Below are 24165 nucleotides of genomic sequence, written 5' to 3'. Positions count from 1 at the left end.
TCAACGGCATGGAAGTTCGATTCTTGAACGGCGGTCGCCGGCGACGTGCCGGGATCCGAGACACGCGATGCTCGAAAGGAGGTCAGCTCTCAATGGTCCCTTTCAGCCGCGGCAGCGCTGGGAATACAGTAATTTTAACGCCGCGCGATCCTAGGCGATGCGTTCCCGAAGTTATGCTCACGGAATCCCACATAATCCCCGAAGTAAGGCGCGCAACGCGGTTCCAAGTTCTAAAACGCAGCCGCGGGTAGACCGAGTTTCCGCGCGTATAAACACCGGGGAGAGTTGTCGCGGGGCACCGGGAAAGATTAAAACGCTTAAACGAATGGCAAGTAGCGGAAACGGCGAAGAGAAACGGCGAAGACTTTGAGAACGGTATCCGACTCGAACCGGGAAGTAACGCGCGTTCGGTCGTCGGCGGTCATCCGCGAACTTCCGTGCCAACAAACACGGGGAAGACGGTATCGCCCCGGCGAGAGTGTACCTGGCGCGTCGAACGTGCGCGCCGAGTTTCGAAACTCTTGAGAAAGCAGGCGGGTCTTCAATTAGCGGGCGAAGAAAAACGAAATAAGCGACCGGGGATATGCCGTGGCGGGGGGGGGGGACCACCGAACGCAGAGTTCCCTATCGCGGATAGAAACCCGGGCTCGACCCAGTTCCCGCAACCCGGCCCGGGCGCCGCGTCTAGAGAAGAGAGAGCAGAGTGCAGAGAATCGAGAGGTGTCCTTATCGTCGCGCGATAAGTCAAGGATGAACGGGGATTCTCGGGAACCGTGTCCCGGCTGATGCGCCGGAACCGCCCTCCTCGAGAACGCAGGAACCGCGATATCGGCGGCACCGAGACCCGAATCGACTCACGGGTTAGCCGAGTGGATTTCTCGCGTCGATACGTTCGCGTTACACGGCATCGCACTCCGTTCAGGCCCCGCTCCCTTTGTTCGCTCTTGTCCCTGTTGCACGGCGACGCTGAATCGTGTGTCTCGTCGACGGGATAAACGCGTCCCGCGCGATCGACTCGTTCCGAGGCAATCAGCGCATCCACCGGTGTCTACGAGGTGGTCCTGGAGGGCAGCGCGAGCGAACGTCTGTTTGCCGCGCGTTTTCTTCGGCAGACGCGCACACGCCGATGGGATTGCACCGTCGGAGGAGACCCACCACCATCGATCCCCCATCGCCGCGACGCGCAGCGCCGGTCTTGCCCGTGGAAGCGGGAACTTTGCAAGTGCCGCGAACGCAAACTTCCACCGCAGATTCCATGATTCGGGGTAACGTCGTCCGGAATCGCTTCCATTAAATTAACGCGAGTTTTCTGCCGGTTTTGGGAAGGAGACCGGGGCGAGGGAGGGTGGGGTAGGGCTGATGGTTCGGCAGCGCAAACCTCGACCGCGACTCGCAATAATTGGTGGGCCGCAGCCGTGAATCGTTTGCGAAATTGCATCGTGCGGTGCGCAGCGGACGGGTTAACGCAAACGCTGGATTAATCATTCAAATCGGACACGAACGCACGGACAAGCGGACGCCGCGAACCCTCTCCGATGGTTAATTACCAGCGGCTGCCGATCGAAACGTTTCCAGTTTTGCGTCTTCGCCGGCGTTCAATCTCGCCGTGACGCTGCCCGGGATCGCGGATGCCCCGAACGCGGCTACTATCCCGATCCGGTCTCGATCAGAGCAAATATTCTTTCATCGATTCGTATCGCAATGTTCGCAAATGTCGTACCGATCGCGGTCCATATCAGAAACTGTCCGACACAGATTAAACTCAGCATGTATATAAACGTGTAGAAATATGTAATTAATTTGTACATTCTTAACACGTTGAATGCCACGCCTATTTTACAGGAATTGTCCGTGGCGCCACGATGAATTTTCTATTATGCGATACATATAATGTCCAAATATTATCTGCAGTAGGTAAGTTAGAGTGTATAACCATGTTTGGCATGTTAATTGCTACGGGGTCACCGGTGACCCCCGTGGCATTCAACGTGTAAAAATTATAAGTATTGTCATTTATTTAAATTCTATATATTTTCATCAATCTGAGAGCGCCGGTCACCGGTGGCCCCCATGGCGTCACTGCCAAGTTCAGTGCCGGTCACCGGTGACCCCCGTGGCATTCAACGTGTTAATATAAAATTTATATGTAACTAGTATATTATTCGTATACGTTAATATAGAATAGTACACGTTTATTATGTTACACTCTACGTTACAGAGAAGGTTCCAATAGCGTTGTTAACAACAGTAATAGCAACGAAGAACGAGTAATGACATGTAATAGCAACAGTAACGAGAATAATGAAATACAGAATTATATGTTAATAGTACCAATTGTTGAAATGGTATAACTACAGTATATTCGATCGGGCTTGGAACGGCACGATATTGGCAACGCGAACAAGCTTTCACGAAACCGAGATCGGACCGGGAACTGCGCGATAACGTGTTTCGGCCCTTAATTCGTCCGATTCCTGTTCACCTAGATACTTATCGACCGGAATCGGACACGGCCAACAGATGACATCAAAAACGCATTAACTCTCGCGGCGGTTCCCGGGATTATTAATTCGCAGGCGAACACGGTAAGTGAAACGAATGGGCGCGCTACACGCGTCCATGAATAAATCGAAACGTCCTCGCGAGCTGACGGACCGACATCTAATCGGTAATAATTAACGGCGCCGGCGGCAGTGGCTGCGATTCGATTAGCGCGACGCGATCGGTCCTGCTCTCGAGAGATCGCGGATCTTTGCGGGGGACGGTTCGTCTTGCTTTCAATTTTCTCGGCCGTTATCGGAACTTCGGACTCTCGTCGCGATCGTGTTCGCCCCCGACAACGGCGGTAATGAATTTATGGCGTGCGAGGTGTTCCAGCCGTTATCGGGCTTTGCTGAAACGTCTGTTACGCGACTCGATTTTCGGGAACATCGGGGGGGTAGAAAAGGGGACACCGATAACGCCGATGTTCCCCTAATGCTGACGAGCTTATACAGCAAACTCCCGTGCAGCGCCGGTCCGTGCGACACGAGATCCTATAATGTGCTAAAAATTTTGCGATCACCGTTTTCACGTGACTCGACTCGACACGACCGACGACAGCGCTGAATAATACACGGTGTCCCGATATTATGTTACTTCTGGGAAATCGGGGCTACCCGAGATCATTCGAGGTAACTCGTTCTATAGCGAAAATACAATCCACGGTTTCGTTTACTCGTTATTAACGGAAAACACTGAACTATGAGAGCGCTCGGCCGAGTCAATGAGCGTAACTGGGCTTGACCGCAGTTCGTTAGATTATTTGTTTCGTCGAATGCTCGCGATAGAAAATGTTACGTTCATACGATTTCCTATAACGCAAACTCGTAAAACGTGCGTTATCGCGTTGCAAAGGAATCCACTGTGCAAACTCGGCCCTGTTCGCCCCCGCGCCTTCGCAATCTTCGACGGTCGGTACATCGTTTCTCCGCGGTGTCTTCGTTTCCGGAAACGGGAAGCAGCGATTGTCCGAACTTTCCGATTGCGTGTTGCATTCTTACGGCGGCTCTCACGGCCAGGAACACGTTTACGATCGCCGCGGAGAAATTTCGGTCGTTACCGAACTCGAACTATCGGGAGGAATAAGGTCGGCGTTAGCAGTCCGCGGAGTAACTGGCAAACTCGATCGCGCGATAATTCCGTAGAATTACGGAAAGAGAAATTTTCCGCGTAAACAAGTTGGCCGACAGGTGGCGACGGCTCTCGGGACCCCGGCTTCGAATTTCGCCGGGGCGAAACGTAGCGGCGCGGTGACCCCGGGCTTCGGCTCGGTTATTTATGGAAGTGGCAGTATCGTCGGTGCCGCGCACCGTTAATGAAACTAATTACGCGATGCAACGCGATGTAACCAGCTCTTACGTGCAGCGTGTATGTACATGTAGCCACCGCGTGGAATCACGATCACGCGTCCAGCATCGAGCGCAGCGCGCCGACGAAATTAATTGGATTACCGGCCGCCACCCGGTGTTTGCTCCCTCGGTCTTAACGCCGAGGGACAAGCGCGCGGCTCGATCTAATAAATCAATCGTCGTCGGCCACTCCACATATTTATCGCGTGACGCGTTAGCGTAGCTGATTGCCGCCGAGCCGAGCCGAGCCGAGCCGAGCCGAGGCGTGTCGAGCTCGGCCTCTACGCGAAGTAAAACGCATCCGCGAGACGCTGAATAGATACGCTGAAAGGATTCTCGGTTTACCGTTCTCTCCGAGGACACCGAATCCCCCGCAGCTCGGCGCTGTACCGACACTTCCGTCGCCGGCGACAGAAACCGCTTGGGTAACGCGAGCGGATCGACGCGTATCCGGTCGACTTTTGCACACGAGTTCGTCAACCTATTCGGTCTTGTTGTTCGCGGCGCACGTCGTTCCCCGCGGTCTTTCTCCGGGGCGCTGAAGCTCGATCCGAAAAGGATGTTTGCCAAGCATACCCTTTGTCTCTGTCTCCGGGGCGTGTTTGATTCGCGCGAGAGAGTTTCATACGACTTTGTTTGCGTTCACACTCCTCGGAGGAGCGTCCCGCGCGACCGCTCCGAGCTACAGACCCCCCGTCGTGTTCGCCGAAAACACGCTGCCCCCGCGCGACTCTGTTAACTGTTTGCGGGCTGCCCGGAGGAGAGATCCGAGCCGACCTACGGGACCCTCTTCCCGCGGATTTGCGCTCGAAAAAAAAAATTGGATATCCTGGGAGCGTCGCGCGTCCCGCAGGATCGGCGCGCCGGGCTCAGAGAGGATTCTACGTTTCATCGAGAACACGGTGGACAAGCAATTCCTGCAGACTCCCGGGCGGAGAGGGCTTCCGGAATTTCCGTGGTCGGAGAGCACGGAGAACATATTGCGCGTACGCTTCCAGTTGTATTAAATTCCATTGGCCTGGCCAGCCGTGTGTATCCTGAAACGTGGAAAGCCTCGCGGCGCGCCGAATCCGATGCCGTGCGCCGTCGGGGAAAGCTGATATCATAATAATCGCGGCGACGTACCTATTGGACGTGTATATCGTATAGACCAATCAATGTCCATCGTTGATCGTGGCTTTACTCGATCGCGGTCTCGGCTAGATCTGTTACCTCCTGAGCTTAGAAGTTCGATCTTCTGTCAGCATCTAACCCCTTGCATTATAACTTTATCAGACGCGTAATGCATGTGTTATTCGTTTGCTCTAAACGGCAGGCATACTTGATTGCTATCACAGCATAGGAATGAAATTTAACACTTTAACAACCGCTCACACAGCATGTGTGTGATAGCCGGAACAACCGTTACCGACCGCTCACACAACATGTGTGTGATGCTTACGCCGAAGGTTGTTCACCAGTACCACACTCTTTGTGCGATAATTTATGAATGTAAACAAGTGTGGATATTGCTATTGGCTTCATATTTCATTGTCACGTCTTTGATTATAGGTAATTGTCGCCTATTTTTAATTTTTGATTAAATTTTGTTGTTTTTTGTTTTATGTTAACTTTTTCGTGAATTTAATAAAGTTCTTTAAAATTAATTCTTCAAAAATACTGCCGGCCCCTGGCGACGTTTGATCGCGTAGACGTGCGGTCGTTAAAGTGTTAATGTTACAGATAGATAAGTCCTCCGCCGCGCTCGCCACTGGATCGATCGATCGATCGTCGCGACGTTCCCTCGAAATCGCGATCGAAGCGAGGCAGGCGCCGCTCCCAGGCGGCGTCCCCGCGGCCGCGGAGCACCGCGAACCGCGACGGAAACGAACGTTATCGTAGGAAAGTGTCGGCCATATTACTACGCGCGTGTTCGAGAGGAAGCACACCTAATCATTTGCTAGCAATTGTCCGCATCAACAAGTGGCAAGCGTTGGGAGGGGCCGCGCGAGCAGCCGGATACCCGTGACCGGCTCACAAAGGGACCCGGTGTCGATACTTTGATGACGGACGAACGCACGCAACCGCGATGACGGCTGTCACGACAGCCTGCTGTTTGACCGGCGTGTTTTGTCGGCCAGCGGGGTCCGATCGATACCCACGCCGCGGCGGCCAGAGTTTACCTGGAACTATTTTTCCCGGTATCAGCCGGTCATCGCTCGATCCTCGTTGACCCCGGCGCGGCCCGCGAATAAGATCGCGTCGGTGCCGCTCGACGCCCCGAAGTCTCCCCGGTAGGATTTGCTCTCGACCGGTCGTGCTCTCGAGCTCTGGATACGCGACCGAAGGCAAACATCGAACGCCGAGAGGGAAGTTGCTGGAAATCCCCGATAAATAGTTCCGGAGTCGACGAGCGGAAGAGAGCTCGCCGAGAGAAAGCGTCGAGAAACGAGGGCGAAAGAACCGAAAGGAATAAGAAGAAAAGAAAAAAGAGGAAAGAAGAAAGAAGAAGGAAAAAAAGCGGGAAGGAGAGCATCTTGGTTCCGACGTTCGATTCGGGTCGTTAACCGAACGAGACGAGGTGCCGGGCCAGCTGCTCGATCCGCGAAAAAACCGACGGCGCACGGAATACGATTCGACGGAAATTTAAATAATCGCTCGGCTCTCCTTTTATTTCGCGGGCCGTTCGATTCGCGCTGCTGATATATTCGTCGTCGCGTCGGATATTTCACGTCCGACCGGGCCAGGTCAGGCCCGGCGGTCTCGAGACCGCGGTGTCTCGCCGCGTTCCCGGTCGACGCGTAAACGCTTAGAACGAGTCGATAAGTGATTCGATTAAACCGCGTACCGGCAAACGGCAGACCCGGCAGCCCGGCGCGCCACTTCATTCCGCTTTAACTCGCAACGAGTACACCGAGTTCCGGTGAATAATTCTTCGCGCCGCGGGACGCCTCGCCGAAGAACCGCCGCGACACTGTCGCGGATTATTTGCATCTCTGACATTGCGCGACGTTCCCGCCCCGCCCGCCCGTCCCCTCCCCCCCGTTCCTTTCCCTCGTTCGCAGCCACGGTCTCCGTTTAAATCGCGCGACAAACTCGAAGCAATGTTAATTAAGTCTCGAGCGGCTGCGGCGCGCGTTTCCGGGTTCATTTTACGTCCCATCCGAGCGACTTTCATAGTTTCTGGCGCATTCTCTTTTCGCGGGTAGAAGAGACATCGCGTAAACAGGGATTCGTTTCATTTCCGCGCAGTCACGAAATTACCGTGCGCGACGACGGTGACAGGTAGCGCCCGCGCGCGCGCGCGCGATCGCAGCCCCGGTCGACGGGGGGGTTTAAGCGTTCGCTAGACGCGAATTCGTGTGCTCCCCCGAGAAACGTGACACGCGTCGAGATTACCTTTTAACTTTTCGAGATTCTCATTTTCCCCGGTGCCGGGGAGAAGCTCGAGTTTACCGCGACGGTTTTCTCGCTCTCGTAGCACCGTCGTCGAACTCGCCTCCCTACTCACTGAAAAGTGGAATCGGGGTTATAGGGAGTGCATATTTCCGAGACACGACACGAGGCGCGACGGTTCCCCCCTCCGTCTCTCCCACCCTTTCTCACTCTCTCTCTCCCTTTCTCTTTCTGTTTCTCTCTCCTCGATGATTTTTCCTCCTGCGCCGCGCCGGCGAACTTTTCACTTGGCCGATCCGAAACCGTGCCAAGCCGATACGAGGCGACGAGCGAAAAGCGTCGAAAAGCGTCGCCGACGCGCGCCGGGTCGCCGCCGAAATGAATCACGAGAGCTCGTGCAGCAGCACCAGCAGCGGGAACTCGAGCGAGGAATTGTCGTGCCGGCTATGTGTGCGCGCGGCATAAACCCGCGGAGAACCGTCATTGTCTCCGAGTAATCGACCGGGATCGGGCCATGGGGGAGGGGGGCGGGGAGGAGGCCGGGAGAGGGCAGAGGGTAAAGAGGCGCGAATTTCCAAAGGACGCCGCGCGGTTGTCGTCGATGGTCGGCGAAACGACGACGCCGTTCGCGCGGGGTGTTCAGCGATTGTGCGGAACAACACGAGCAAAACCGTGAAATAATTGCGAGCCGAACCGCGAAGATTGCTTTCGCCGCGGAATCGAACCTGGCAGCTATTTGTTTTTCTTAAATAAACGCGCGGGCTGCGCCTCGCCCGGATCGGCAGGATCCGCTGGAAATTCGTTTCAGCCAACCCCGTCGCCGGAATTCGACGTCGTGCCATTCCCCGAATTAGTTCCGTAGCGGCGGAAAACAAATTTCAATATTTGCCAGGAAAAAATTTCAAGCGACGACGGGCCCCCGCGCTGCGCCACGCCACGCCACGCCACGCCACGCCACGCCACGCAGCATACTACCCGCCGCCGCACCGGTATACGTACATACCGTGCGATCGATTTTCTTGTTTCCAGCGGCGCGCCGGTAAGCAAAGCCCGCCGATGATGCCGGAAAACACACAGTCGTGCGAAATCGCTGCCGCGTGCGGCCTGCTTTTCAACTTTCTTTTCTACTTCTTGGGACGTTAACAATTTCCTACGGGAACGCTTAAAAAACTTACATTTTACCGTACGTCAAATTATAAGGTAATGATCAATTATGTATAATAATGAAACAGAATTTTATTTCGGTTTAACCCTCAACCAGATTATCGTGGCCGAGAAGACTGCACACAATTTTAAAAGTAATTCGCTTCCGACGTATTTTTCAATATTTATTACCCTTTTTATTATTTGATCCTGTCAACTGTTAGATTTCATTTTCAGTTGGACCATTCCAAGTTATAGTGCTATTTTCTGAGTAAAGAATTCTCGTTTCGCTAATTCTGATAATTCTTGCTTCAAGTGTACCGAGAAATTTTGAAGATATTTCAGATTGTTAAGGAAAATAGATACGAGGTCGTCTCACAAGTTCGTACTGAGTAAAAGAGTATGTTTAAATTAAAACAAAGTATTTCAGCCATTTGTACGGTTCCCTCTAATACCCCTAAAATATTCAAGTCATTTAATACAGTTCTAAAAGAATCATAGCGTTCTAAAAGGTCTGTTCATACATTTTCTACGCACGGGGTATACATCTTTTATTTCGACCACAATTGCGGCGACGCGACGCCGTAGCGTGAAAAATCGCATGCGTGCAGCGAGCCATGTTCGTCGTAAGTTCGGTTCTGTCGCGATCGGTTATGTATGAAGTTGCGTGGCGTGAAACTTTCAATAAAACTGTCGCCAATGTCGCGATTTGTTCGTAAAAGATCTTCGTTTAGATCTTATTTCCGTACATCTGATTTCTTTTGATCGCGATTGCGTCGGTTGTAAATTATTTGACCGGCCGCGGCAGCGAGTGCAGACGAAAATAAAGTCGTTACGAATTTAGCAACAAACTAATTAGCGGGATATACGGTAGATTCTGATCGCAATTATGTTGGATAACGGCGACCCACGGCGCCGTGAACCTCCGGCGATTAATCCTCTCGGGATATTCCAGCGTGGCAAACAGTTCGTTGACTCTATTGTCGTTGTCGACAGACGGTAGGCACGGTTGCGCTTTCTCCCTCTCCCTCTCTCTCTCTCTCTCTTGCGGATTCCGATGCTATTGGGGAGACCTTCTCTAGGAGCAATCGAATCGAGTCGGGGATCGACAAAAACCGGCACGTGACGATGCGGTTTCCGCGCGGGTGAGTACACCCGGAATTCGATCGGCGCGCGGCCTAACGCGATCCCGGCCCGTCTCGACCTTAGTTAAATGAAAAACCGAATTCCGACTCCGACGGAGGTGGTCTCGCCGATGAGAATTTCTTTTGGAATGGCTCGTACGGCGCGCCGGATCGAACCAATTTCGAGCGGGCTCACTCACTCCGCCTCGTTTCTTCCGATTTCCATCCGAGACCGCGTGGCGGAGGCTGCGCCGCGTCTTTTCCCGTCTAGACGACATCGGGAAGGTAGCCCGTGCGCGGACCGTGAATTTATCGAACCGAGTTAAATTAGGAGCATGGGGCCCCGTACGAAGAAACGAATGAGCGGGGATGAGCGATCCTGGATATAATCGCGCGTCGATTCCCGAGGAACCCGGGGACGAAGATCGAGAGTTTTTCCGGACGACGACGTAGACGAGGTAGACGACGACGACGACGACGACAACGACGATGACACCGGTGGAATCGGCCAACTGCGCGCACTCGTGCGGAATTAACTCACCGCATCCGGCCCCGGTGCACGTCCAGCCTGGGTTGGGTATCGTTTCTTCGAGAGTGACGGTGATTGATGAGCCGGTGGCTCGTCGCGACTCGACTCTCTCTCTCTCTCCCTTCCTCGTCTCCCCGTCTCCCCCGTTTCGCTCGTCTAGCGCCAGGAAAAATAAAGCTCCCGATCGTATCCGAGGCTCGATTATCCCCGGCGACAATTTGACGTGTCGCGAGAAAAACTTGCCCGCCGATAATTGAGGTGCTGGCTCGGCGCGACTCGGCGCGGCGGACACGAGGGAGCCATCGCTGCGGGGATTTATAATAAATACGGGCGTCGTCGCAGCCGCGACGAATCAAAGGGAGAACTTCGAGGGAAGAGGGCCGGGGGTGGAAGCAGCTCGTTCGGGGGAAGAAAATCTGTCCCGTGGCTTCGTTATCGATCTACCGCGGGAGGTTAATGAGCCGGAGGGTGGGGTGCGCCGTCGATACACGGAAATTTGTCACCCTTAATTGGACGTCTTTGTCTCATTTTTCTCGTCGACGCGACTGCCGCCGGTATTGGTCCGGCGTCCGAATTTCGGCGGACCGAGTCGCGTCGTTATCGAGGCGTCGGTAACGTCAAACATTTGTTTCGCGTCGCGACGCGTCTCGTTCGGGTAAGAAAATCCCAGGGAGATTCCGTCTGCGGGATTGCTTTCGCGAAGCCGGCCATCGCGCCTGGCCAAGCCGAGCCAAGCCAAGCCAAGGCAAGCCGCACGGGGAACAAAGTACACACGTCCAGAGACTGAAAACGAATTTCATGGATTTCGAGGCGGCCGAGTTTTCATTTATTCCCACCGCGTATTCCGTGCATTTCGATGCAATTTCGAGAGTGCATCGCCGGTTCTTCCCCGACAGGAAACGGCCGTCCGGCTTGTCCAGAAGCCGGCGGTCTCGAATCGCCTTCCGTTCTCTTTCTCTCTGGTCCGGTTCTCGTCGCGGACGCGCCCTCCTCGCCGTTAATTTTCAAGACGATGCACGAGCGCGAGATCCACTCGGCGGAGACAGCGCGTATGCACTTGTGCGAATTCGAGACCACTTGGTTTGAAAGCGCGCGAGAACCGGGAGAACGTATTCTGCTCGAAGCGAAGCACCCGGGCTGAAGCGTGTAGACGCGTGCTCGGTGGCCCGCACCACGAATAAGCCCGCTCGCGCGTCCTGCCCGCGCGTGCACGTGAGTCGCCGGTCGATAAGGCTTATCAACTCCTTAATTTGCCCGCCCCTTCTCGTACATTACCGTGCGCCGAGCGTGCATTAGCCCGCATTACTGTTTGACGCGATCGATGATGTTGGCAAGCCTATCGCCGCCGCGCCAAATGCACCGAGAGAGCCGCACGCGACTCGATCCTACGGTCTCTCGGCGCCCAGTTGTTCCCGGCTCCCGGCTAGAGCAACTATCGGCTCCCAGATGCCAGCTCGGCTGCACCGATTTCGCGGCCACCGGTCGCTCCATACCCCGTCCTATCTATCTCTCGCGCGCGCGCGCCTATACCGGATTCTCTATTTTTACGCTCTGCTCATCGGGGTTCGAGGTTCGAGCAGGTCGTTTTGCAGCGTCGCGTCGCCCAGCTTCTTCTTCTAGTTGGCGTGGCGCCTTCAAAGCTGTCTCGGCTATATTACCTTGACGCCGACGCGCGCGCGCGCGTTCGTTTATGACGCGTAACGACGTTTGCTCGGGCTTCTTGCGAGCACGCGACCGCTAGCAGAGAGGAGCGCCTCCGCGCCGTCGGAAGGAAAATCGCCGATACGAAATCTCTCCGGCTCGATCCACCTGATTCTCCTACGGGGGGGGCACCTAGCTTCGCGCGGGCGGTCGTTCTTCTCGTCCGAATGACGGTTAACTACCGGCGCGACGATCAATTTCCATCGCGCCGCGAAAGCGCTCGGAGCTGGACCCGGAGCCGGCCGCGCGTCGGCTCCAATGAACCGTGGCGGTGTGTGATTTACGACGTTCGATTCAGCCGCTCGCGTTCGACGAATTTCTCCTGCGGGAAGAGAACATTTTTGTCGCTCGCGGGGCATTAATCGGTCGGCTGGCCGCGGATGACGCGTCCGAGGCCGATTCGCGGGGCTGCCCGGACCGACGCCGGATACCGAGCCTATAAATTAACGGCAAGAATTATTATAGTTCGCGATGGTACTTCGGAGGCGGAGTATTCGGCCACGGCTCGATAGGAGCGAGCGATATTTGCCAAACGAGTCTGAAAACCGCGGTATAATTTAACAATTCTGTCGAATTAACCGATCCGCCGGATGCTCGGCTGGCTGGGGACCGATAAAAACGTAACCGACCGACGACGCAGTACTTTTATGTTCTCGAAGCGCTTCGCGAAAACTATTCGTTTCAATCGGGACCGGTCTCTTCGACGTTTATTTCTCCCAAGCACCGCGTTCCGCAAAATAGACCGGTCAATTAAAAATTAGACTCGGACGTCGAGTTGAACGTAGCTGGCCACCTTTCGCCTTTCGTTCTATTCCTCTCTCGATCCTCGCTACAGACGAACACGGCTTTCCTCTTAGAAAATTAAGGGCCGAAACATACTATCGATTTCCTGCGCTTTCTTATCTTCGTCTAAACGAAGAGCAATAAACGCTAGCTATTGTCTGAAAAGGAAGCGGCTTCGGATCGGGACCGGTGAGATAGTATGTTTTAGTCGAAAGTTTAGCCGCGCGGTGACAGACACGGAGAGGAAGCTCGGATTTCCAAATTGTAGCCCTTGAACGTCGGGCGCGTACGGAAAATGTGGAAAATAACGGAACGACGGGGGCGAATCCTCCGGGGGCCGGGAACCGAGCCCAATTAGACCGTCCGTGGATGTGAATGGTGCGTGTCCCAGAGCGGCTGCTGCGAGTCCTCGTTCCACCGCGGTATTATGCAATTTGCGATACACCAGCCTGCATCCTGCGACGATGCACGATGCACGGTGCACGGTGCACGGTGCACGGTGCAGGGTGCATGGTGCGCGACGCCCGCGTACCATCCTTCCACCGAAACCCACATCCGTATCTCAGCTGCGCGGACCCTCGCAGTTTAGCCTGGTAATAACGACGCCGTGCCGTAACGTTCGCCGCGTGTGCCATGGAAACGCCTATTCGGAGCCGAAACGATTTACATGGAACGGCGGGTTCGGGAGCGAAATAATTACGATGGCGGTGGGCGGGATCGAAGCCGCGCAGCCGACGCGTTCGTTTCGAGGTTCCGCGGTGGTGACAGACGACGGTCAATTAAAATTGCCGCGGAACCAAAGGGTCGCAGCCGGCCGGCTCGTCGCGACGCGTCAGGACAAAAAATCACGCGCCGCGGCGACACGGCTTAGACGCTCGCGACGTCCGCGTCGTTCGCGACGGCTCCGACTGCTTCGAATGCTGCGAACGGAACGACGCGACACGTACGGTTACGTAAGTGCTCGCGTATTCTCCGAGGGCGCGGATAGGGGACAATTAGACGGTCCACGGATGTCAATGGGGAGCCCTACAATGGCGAGACGTGCCGCTCGACCTTTGCACCCGAGCTCATTGTCGTATCTATTACCGGCAGCGGTGTCCTGTGTGCTCGCGCGGCGACGTACGTGCGGGGAGAAAGAGAGGTGAATCGCAGCCGCGTCGGCGCGCGGCGAGCGCGGCGCAACCGAGTTCTCTGTTGCAGACGCGTTAAATCAACGTTGCAGCGCGAGACCGTTCTATCTGGCTCCGCGAACCCGTTTCCGCCGCGCCCTCGTCCTCTCGTCCTCTAGTCCTCATCCTCGTCCCAGCTCGCGCTGGATCCGCGCGCATATATCTTCCGTTACGTCCTTCTAGCGAGCGAGCCCGTATCCACGCGGTGAATCGCATTTGCCGCGCCCGCTGCACACGCAAATAATCACGTTTCTCTCGATATTTGATTTGCCAGCTGTTTGCACGGCTTTGGACGTTTTATTGGCCTCGTTTAAAGATCCGGAGGTGGGAACCCGCGGCTCGCGCCTCCTCTCCCCCTTTCTCTCTCACCCCCTTCTCCCTCCCTCTCTCTCTCTCTCTCTCTCCTTCTCGCGAGCTTCATCCACCGATATAGTTTGCCAAGCAAATCACGCGGTTTTTCGTCCCCGCCTCGCGACGACTCGTCCCAAATTTGCCGGCACGAGAATTTTCTTGCGCGAGTCCATTGATCGCGTCGCGACCGAAGCAGCACACCCGCCGGGTAGAACTCGGGGGGAAAAGCTACGCGATGCGAACCGCTGGCTATACGGCTGGCGGCGAGGTTTCCTCTCGCAGCTCGCGCTCGATTGCATCTGCATAGAGAGGTAATTTATCCTATGTTTCCTGGGAAGGAAGCAGACGGAGCAGCCGCGGTGAATAGCGAATTTCTTCCGCGAGAATATATCGGTCGGCCGCCGGGCCCGGGCCGTTGGCGAGATACATTTGCATTTTATTTCGCCGGCTACGGGGACGACTCTTATTGAATTAACCTCGAATTACCAACATTTTTTTCCCCCTACGCCGCGACATCGTCTGCTTCCCGGCCGTCGGGGGGTGAGAGAAACCGTGGTAATCCGGGCGCATCTTCCGTCGCGCGGATATTCCCGCTCTCGGCGGAGCCCGCCTCCGACTCGGCGGGAGCCGCCCGCTTCCGAGCGAGCCAGAAGTTTACGCGGTCGTTTCGCCTTATCGGTCGACGCTAAAACGCCCGTAAAACCCAACGAAATACAAAGCATCAAACAAATCCTTGCATCGACCCGCACTCGAGAGTCCGCGATACCCGCGCGCTTCCTGGATCCCTCTCCCCTCCTGCCCCCTCCCCCGTTTCGTTCATCGGGCGCGTCGCTCGAGCGATCTTATCCCGGTCGAAGCCGTGTCCTTCTGCAACGAAAAACTTTGGTCGCCAGAACGGAACGCCAGAAAATTTATTCCCGGACTCGTCGTCGCGCCGGCGAAACGAAAATTCGGGGAACTTCTCTGCCACTCCACTCCCCCCCTACCCCTCCGCGCGCGCGCACCACTGTCGCCTAAATCGTGTCACGCGCAGCAACTTAATGTCGCGCCGTTGTTCGAAGGCTCAGCCGACACAACTTTCCCCGTATAATTAGTTACCCGGCCCCCATAGTTTCGAGCAGACTGACAAGCCACGCGCTCGGTCGCTCCGAACTTTACAGCAACAGAGAGAACATTTAATTTTGCGACCCGGTTGCGCATCGATTGCCGAGAGACTCGCGTAGGGGAGCGGGGCCCTCCGTCCGCCCAAAGACCCGCGATTCGCGATTTGTGAGGCACGGGACCGTGGGTCCACGGAGAGCAGCATCCAGCCTCGAGCTACGAACGTATTGCGCCGCTGATATCTCGTGCGCCTTATTCGTCGAAACGAGGGTCGAACGAGGAGTTGGAGAGGAGAGGAGAGGAGAGAAGCGGAGCGACGCTCGTCGCCGACGGCCTACGCCGAGAGCGACCGTTGAATTTCAATTCAGCGACATTCGAGACTCCGAGTGCCGTAGGTTTCGGCGCGACGGTACGCGATGCGAAATCTTGATCGTCGCGCAATTAGCGACCTCGGTAACCGATCCCGGCAGCGACTGCCGGCGCGACGAGCCACGGCATTCAGGAGCCGGAGGGTAGGGTCGCCAAATTGATTCCATGGCCTGGCTGTTTCCGACGCGATTCATTAAAAACCTCGGCGCGAAGGAGAGAGCCGTCGTTGCTCGCCGTTCGTCCTCGACGAGCAGACGTTGTTGTCGCATCGATGTTTTAGGTCCCCGAACATTTTCGTACATGCCAGTCTTGCAACGTAAGTAGAGAGATATCCGGGTTACTCAAAAATAGATTGCGGATTTTTATGCAAGTCAGCTGACAATGAGTTTCTATCTTGACAAATTTAATAAGCTGTACACGACGTAAAAGTATTCTCGAATTCTTCTCGTGACTTCACAACTTCCATCTCGATCTCGCCATTTTTGTTAGTTATGCATAAAATACGTGTTCTCGTGGATACTCGGGTAAACGAAAATCATCCGTATACTCGGGTATCTTGCGAGGTATGTTGCTACCAGAGTTCGCAATTATTATTAACCGAAATCGTTTGAAATTTCAAAAGCAATTTTTCTTTTGAATAGAAATGACCATGTTTAAAATTGCTACATTAATTAATTTATTTATTGAAAAATTTTTATCGGAAAGTTGCCCATCTATTATATAAAAATAAGTCGGGTTTTCCTTCCTGACGCTATAACTCCAGAACGCACGAACCGATTTCCACGGTTCTGCATTCGTTGGAAAGGTCTCGGGCTCCGTGAGGTTTATAGCAACCAAAATTCTGGAAAAATTTCAACAGAAAAGCAGGAAAACAGGGAAAATCATTTTTCACATACAGCGCCATCTCTGATACATAGCATGTACTACAAACCAATATGGTTTATAAAACAAAAAAAATAACTTTTCTTCATCTTTTAATCCCCAAACGAAATGTTACAAAAAACGAAGCCATCTGGTGGCGAAACGGAGTTCGCCGGGTTTGCTAGTTAATTATAAAATTACAAATAAAATAACCACAGTTCCTTGCAATAACATCTCTAGATTATAATAACGTTGCTAATATTAAGTAATACGCCTCGAACTCTGTTTGAAAGAGTGTAGCGAATGATTGAAAGAGCTGATAGGAGACTCATATTATTAGCAAACAGGGTAAGGTCTCAAGCATGGCCGATTCTTGGGCTGCCCTTCGGACCGCTGGCCGTCGCGTCGTAACGAGGGACGCGCCGGCGGAAACCGAAACGGGGAAAAAGATTCCCGGGCAGTTCGGGAAAGTACATTGCAACAAGACTCGCGAAGGAATCGTCGCTTCTCGAGCGTATAACCCGACAACGGACTTTCACGGTATTTCGGACAGATCCTCTCCGCGAAAGCCCTCGAAGAAGCCGCGTCGGAAGCAAAGTTTCTTTCGCTCAGGGAACTTTCCAATCGGCCGCGTCGGATTCGGTCGAACCCCCTCGAAACCTTCGAAAGCTCTGCTCGGAAACAACGGAGCGGAGCAAATGTCCAGAACGCGACGGAGAAAGGACGGACGGAGGGACGGAAGTCGGGCGGCGTCGGCGGCGGCGACGGCCGAGGGACGAAAAACGAGCGACGGCTCGTCGAAAAAATTGATATTCCATCGAGGCGGTTCTCTCCTACGCACGTATTCGCATTCCCGGTGTTCCCCCCCCCCCCCCCCCCGTCCTCCCCGTCCCGTCCCCCAGCCCAGGAGCTCGCGCGGTCCTGTTTCCGTGCGTGCGGGTCGCACGAGCCCTCGTTACGACTCTCCTTCCGACCCTCGTTCTCGCTGTCTACTCCTCCCGCGACTACCGATCCGCCGTGTTTCACGGTTCGCAATTTGCTCGAGTTCGCGTTAAAACGAGAGCAACGCGGGGCACGTACCGTTGTCGCGTCTAGTCGCGTCGCGTCGCGTAGTCTCCTCCCATCTCCGGCGCGTCCCCCTCGAATTCGTCTCGTCGAATTTTGCGTACGCGTGTGATAATCGAAAGTTGGAGGAGGGTCGAGGACCCGATGAAAAATCCGCGCCAGCCGAAATGCGGAGAACAGAAGAAGAGGACGCGCGATCGATGATGTCGCTAATTATTTCGCGTCACGATGCGGCAGCAGGTCTCGGATTACCCCGAGTCGCGTTCGATCGAGCTGCGAGCTCTCTCTCTCATCGAATTATTTCGGCCAATAAAGTCTCGCGAAAGGTGGAACATCGCGTCGCGACGTCGTCCAATAAACTGCGAACCATCGTTGCGGTCCGTGATTCTTCTCCCGGTTCCTCCGGCGAGATCGTAAAACAGCCCGCTGAAAGAAGGGTCGGCTGGACGCGGGAGATTCTGGATTCGTCGAATTAGCTGAACGACCGACGGCATTTCCGGCCCTCGACTCTCGACGCTTGCGTCACCCTAGTTCGCGCTTTGTCCTCCAATTTAAATCACGCGCGGTCGCAACTGCGTGCTGGGTCGCGACCGTCCCCCTCCCCCTCTCTTTCCCTCCGTCTCTCTCTTGTTCCACGGTTTTTATCGGTTCTGCGCCCTCGGTCGCAGGGAAAAACCGTTCGATCTCGGCGACGCAGCTTCTTCCCGGCCGATACGTAACGACCTGCAAAACCCGGGATGATCCGAGGGGTCGCACTTTTATCCCGAATCCCCGGCGCGGGGATAACGATCGCGAAAAACGCGTCAGCCGTGAACCCTGAATCCCGCCCGGGCGGAGCGTGGTCGGAAAGGGAACAGGAAAAAGATAATCATCCGCATAAAAATGCATCGAACGAACGCGTAAGTGGCCCGATGCTGAATACTTAAGCGTGACCGAACCAGACCGGGTTCCGGATGGCGGCTGCGGCGGGGCGGAGAGCGCCCGTCGGTCAGGGGGATGGGGCGCGGGTGAGGGGGGATCCCGGCGACCGTAATTTACGGCCAAGTTCGCCGTTATAAGGAAAGAGAGTGCGAAGGAAAAAAGCAGGAAAATCGATCCTCGTAAATCGTGCCGGCGACGTCAGTAACACGTGTTACAAGGCTCGCGGTATAACCGCCACCGATTATGTAGCTCCCATTGCCTCGGCTGCAGACGACGTCGACGTCCGAAAGATGCTGGTCGGCCTTGCGGACCCTATCCCCTGATGACATCGTTCCGAGTCGAAAGGGTAGCCGAACAAACGAAATCCATGATTTCGTAGATTCTCTCGATCTCTATCCTTTTACTTTGATTATTTTTTTAATAAAACATTTTCTTACTTTGTTAGTTTGTTTACTTCGGAATAAAAGAGGCTCAGCAGTTGGTCAACCCACAGTAACTGGCTTCACTACTCTATTACTCCTGATCTAAACATTCTATAGAGAATCGTACACGGAGAATTTTTTCGTTCTAGATTTACAGTCTCAATGAATTTTAACATTCCGTCTAGACGCTGCAGATATCCACCAATTAACAAAGAGCGTAATTCAATTAACAGATGATAAAATAGCGAATATTATCTGAATTTTCCACTGGCAAGACCGCCTCGTTCAATTTTTTCTTTCAGCATCGTGTTCAACAACGTTCCCAATCATTTTCTGTACGTATTTCTGTATATTCACGATTTTCTACGTTAACACTTTAACAACCGCTCACACAGCATGTGTGTGATAGCCGGAACAACCGTTACCGACCGCTCACACAACATGTGTGTGATGCTGACGCCAAAGGTTGTTCACCAGTACCACACTCTTTGTGTGATAATTTATGAATGTAAACAAGTGTGGATATTGCTATTGGCTTCATATTTCATTGTCACGTCTTTGATTATAGGTAATTGTCGCCTATTTTTAATTTTTGATTAAATTTTGTTGTTTTTTGTTTTATGTTAACTTTTTCGTGAATTTAATAAAGTTCTTTAAAATTAATTCTTCAAAAATACTGCCGGCCCCTGGCGACGTTTGATCGCGTAGACGTGCGGTCGTTAAAGTGTTAAGCATGAAATATATAAATAGATGAATTAATCAAACGGAGGAGAAACAGCGTGAAGATGAGTGACGAAGAAAAACAGAGAGAGAAAGAGAGAGAGAGAGTTGAGTTGCCAAGAAATTTGCGCGATTCCGAGATCCTCCGAGGCAATCGATGTACGTACACTTGTTGGCGGAGCGCGTGCAGGAGGTTGCCGAAAGTTAGCGAGTCGGGACATGGATTCCGCGAGGGTAACGGAGCCTCCAGCGCCTAAGGTTATCGGCTCGCGTGCAAAATTTAGATTACCGGCAAGGAGCGGCGGATAATTAAACGGCTCGCGGCCGTTTGAACGTTGCGATAATCTACGCTCGATCGTTCGCAGGCAAGACCAAGTTGCTTCGGTTCCGCGCATGAAATTTTCATCGGCGTCGTCGATGCGTGCTCCCCTTTCTCTCCTTCCTCGCTCGCCGCGTCTCTCTCTCTCTCTCTCCCCCTCTCTCTCGGTCTTTCTCGCTCTTGTCGCTTAAAGATTAATCGCACGCTTAACGCAGAGCAGCCAACGTTGCGCAGCGCCGTTGTAATTGTCGCAAACTTGGGAGTACATTAAACCCCGTAATAATGCAGAGACGGAAATGTAAACGTCGGAGTTTGCGAGTTGACATGAATAGGGCTGGGGCAATGAATTCGTCCGAGAGCCGAGGGCCGAGACGACGAAGGAGAGACTGCACGCGGGAGTGAGAGAGAGAGAGAGAGAGAGAGAGAGAGGAGATCCGCCGTGGTCGAAACGAATCGAGTCGCCGCCGGTAGGCCATTTTACGGTTCGCGTGAGAAATTCAAATTAGAAGCAGCAGGTCATCGCGATCGAGGCTCGACTAATGACGCGCCTCGCGACGTCGACGCGCGACGCCCGACGCCCGACACCGTTCTCGTTTTTCCGCGGAAATTTCGCTCGCGACATCGCTCGACGTTCCCGGCACGTGTTACAAGCCCGATTACTCCGTGTGGCACGGGGCCGGCACACGAACGGGCATTTATCGTCGGTTTCCAGCGGTCCGACCTCATCTCCCTTCCTCCCGCACCCGCCCCTCTCTCTCTCTCTCGGGTCTCTCCTCTATCTGGCTCCCGTCGTCTCGCTCTCTTCCACCCTTTCGCCAGCCGGTCGGTCGGTCGGTCGGTCGCTACGGCTCGGTTGTCCCGCCGTGCACGGAGAAAGCAAGAAGAACGAACAAACGAATGAACGGACGAACGAACCGAGAACAAAAAGGCCAACCGTTGCGTTGGGGCGAGGGACGACGGCTGGCTCTCGCGTTGCGCATGCACCCTCGAAATTCGGCTCTGGCGCACATCCACTTCCGCTGCGACAACGTAGCCGGAGCGAGACGGTCCGAGAACCGAGAGAAACGGCAACGGCCGAAGAGAGAAAGAGAGAGAGAGAGAGAGCGCGAAACGGAAAGAGAAAGTAGCAGAATACCGAGGGAAGAAAGAATGGATGCGAGACGACGGCGGCGGGAAAGATGAGGGACAGAGACGGCCGGCGCAAGGGTTGGGAGGAACGAGCACGAGGTACGCGCGCGGAGGGAAGTCAGGGAAGTCGGGACGGAGGAGGAGGGGGACAGTTCGGGCAGACACTAAATAATCTAGATAACGGAGGGACGGCCCTAAATTCCTGCAGATTTGTACAGGCGTACCGACTGATTAGATTGGCTGGAAGATTGCAGCGAGCCCCACGGGGCGGAGGGAGGGCGAGCAGGGTGTACGACGGCCGGCAGCCGGCTCCGAGAGAGGAGAGACAAAGGAAGGGCACTGTCTCCGGCGAATTTTCGGTTTCTCCTTCGTTGGACGGGGCTCGTGCGCGGCCCCGCACGGTCGACGTTTTGATTAGCTTCGAGTCCGTGGTACTCTCGGCATCGATCGAGTCCGCGCATTTGGCAAGAGTCCTGGAAAACGCGGTTGGGTCAGGTGAGTCCCCCTACTCCGTCCCCCCACCCCCCTCTCTTTGTCTGTGCTATCCCGCCACGCGGCCCACCCCCCTCGTTCTCCGTCTTCTTTCCCATTTCCTGCATCGCCAACTTCTTAGCCGGGACAGCTCCCGCCCCCGTTCGACCTCGCCGTTGGAAGAGACGGTTGTGTGTGCTCGCGACGATCGAAATCAATCTTTTAAACGAATCCTCGGGCGGAACCGGATGTATTATGGATCGAACGAGGCCGCGGGGACGGGCGAGCCCGAGAGAGGCGCGAACCCGGAGGATTCTCGAGATAAAGAAAACAAGAGCCGGGCTAAGAAAATAGTTTCGCGGTTCGCCGTCGCGGAGGAGAAACGGTCGGACGACGTCGATACCCGGCGCGCCCGTGGAATCATCTCCGCGAAAAACGGAGCGACTAAATTTCCCTAAAAGTGTCAACGGAATTTGAAATTTCCGCGGAGAGTGAGGTTCCCAGGTATGTATATCGATATGTCTCGACAAGAACGCCCCGGTATCGTTTGCGGGCGTTCTCGGGCGGTTCTCAGAATCGTGAAACGCCGCGAACGTTTCCGTCTCGAGAACGCAATCGAATATGATTTATAACTCGCGGCCGCGCGGCGTGAATTCGTTAATGCGGACGGGATAATAAATCACGCCGCGGGGAAGCATTAACGCGAAACGGCGGGCGACGCGACGTGTCGCGATAGCCGACCCCGGTTCAACTCCGTCGAACTTTTGGAACCAGTCGGAGCCGCGATGTCCGGACCGGTCTCTCTCTCTCTCCCTCTCTCTCTCTCTGTCTGCGTGAAAATTCTGCACAGGCATGCATAATATCCGGCTGGTAATTGCAACAGCTGCCGATCGGGCCCGGCTACATTGCCGGCTGAACGAGGAAATTTGTCGGATCGTTGTTTCGATAGGTACTATACAGCTAAGTTGCTCGCCCCGATAGCCGAATGGAAAACCGATGGACCCGACTCTGCGCGTTCGTTGCCAGTACGGGAGAGCAGCTCCGGCGAACGTCGCTGCGCAGTTCGAGGTTGAAAATCGATGCCAAAAAGCCGGAACGCAAAGCTCGCGCCTGGCCCCGTGGTCTACGATAATTGCAGCCGGCCGTCGGGTACCCTGTCTCCTTTCGAAAACGTACGAGGGGTCTCGGCGAATAGACCAACGACGCTTTAATTAGGAATTGACGACCGTGCGCCGCGGATGCTTTATTCTCGCTTAACGGTTTCTTGGACGCCGCCGGATCGAAAGACGGCACGTCGTTATCGTCCCTCGACGATGATGCACGATCGTCGCCTCGAATCCAACGATGTTAACGAGGAGGGGCGACGTCTTCGGAATCGCTCCGCGTTTATTCTTTCCGCGGCAGCGTGGCGAGGGGATAATAGGGAAGAGGGGAGGGGCTCGAGGAGCTCGCGTGTCTCGAGGGACCCGCGAGATTCGTGTTCCGATAACTGTTCGCGCGAAACTTATGAATTCCAGAACCCGGTGTTCGTTACCCGGCGATTCCTTTCCACCCCTCCCGCGGGTCCCTTTTCGGTATTCGCGGGAAAAATATTCGAGGAATGTCCGCAGTCCCAGACACCGTATCGCGAGAGCGTCGAGCGGTTCCCGCGGTGGAAGCCAGCGAAACCGATTTAAATACATTATATGTATGTACGAGAGCCCATCGCGCAACTTGGCTCGGCCAATTTTCCGAGCGAGGAGCGGCGGTCCAGGCTAAGCTAGAGCAAGCTAGGCGAGGCGAGGCGAGGCGAGGCGAGGCGAGGCGAGGCGAAACGAGGCGAGACGCTGCGTGGCGCTGCGCCGAAACAAAGGGGAAACGCAAAGGGGAAGTTTTGCGTCGAGTGCAGAAACGTGTTTTACCTACGAAATCGGATTTGAAAGCGGCGCTCGGTGATTGTACCGCGCCGAGTAAAAGTTTCGCGGTGTGCAATTTTTGCGCGCTTTTAACGAGCCGTCTGTAAACGCGGATCGCCGAGGGACCAATTCTTGACGCTGAAACCCCTCTACGTGAAAGCGAGACCGATAGTCCGCGCTTCGATGTTTCACCCGGCGCACGGTGGTCCGGTCAAGAAGCGTTCCACGGGGAAAATTCAGTTTCCCAAGTTTAATATATTGAAAAAGTTTGTTGCCCCTGTTAACCGAGAACCCTTTAATGATTCCGCGATACGGCGTTCTAAACGCGAAATCAGAAAATTCAAAGGAAAATTATAAACGGTTTGCACACCAATTTAACGATATTAGAAAACAAGTTTTCAACCCTCTGCTACCTCTCTTTTAACCTGGACTGAAACGACCTACATCTTTTATTCAAGAAATGAATTTTAGAATGTAATTGGAATAATACTTGCACGCGAAGCATCGCTAGTTTTTGAGTGATTGGACGTGTGAGCGATTACGTGTTTTACACAGAAAGGCTTAACGACAATATTGACTCTAGCTTTTATATTTTTTAATCTATATACAAGAGCGTTAAATTAACAATTCGAACTTCTAGAAGAGTTGCAAGCATAAGACAATTATTGAAATACTAATAGATATTTTTACCGTGATAATATTCTAGCTGGTATCGAGTCGGATTCACTGACCTATCACACGATTACTGGAAACCTTAAAACAACATTAAAATAACTTTGGTAACAGTCGGCGAATCCCAGCAGCGACTGTTGCCACGGTCGGACGGAA

General features: G+C 54.2%; 1 protein-coding gene across 2 annotated transcripts in view; it reads right to left on the bottom strand.

The window, feature by feature from the left end:
• Sema1a (semaphorin 1a) overlaps positions 1 to 24165 on the bottom strand; it is a 177301-nt gene that overhangs the window by 24571 nt on the left and 128565 nt on the right. The gene's annotated exons all lie outside the window — the stretch shown is intronic.

This window comes from Augochlora pura, chromosome 10 (genome assembly GCF_028453695.1).
Source record: "Augochlora pura isolate Apur16 chromosome 10, APUR_v2.2.1, whole genome shotgun sequence".
NCBI lineage: Eukaryota > Metazoa > Arthropoda > Insecta > Hymenoptera > Halictidae > Augochlora > Augochlora pura.
The sequence above is the reverse complement of the archived record's forward strand: the minus strand, read 5'-3'. Positions and strand labels throughout refer to the sequence as shown.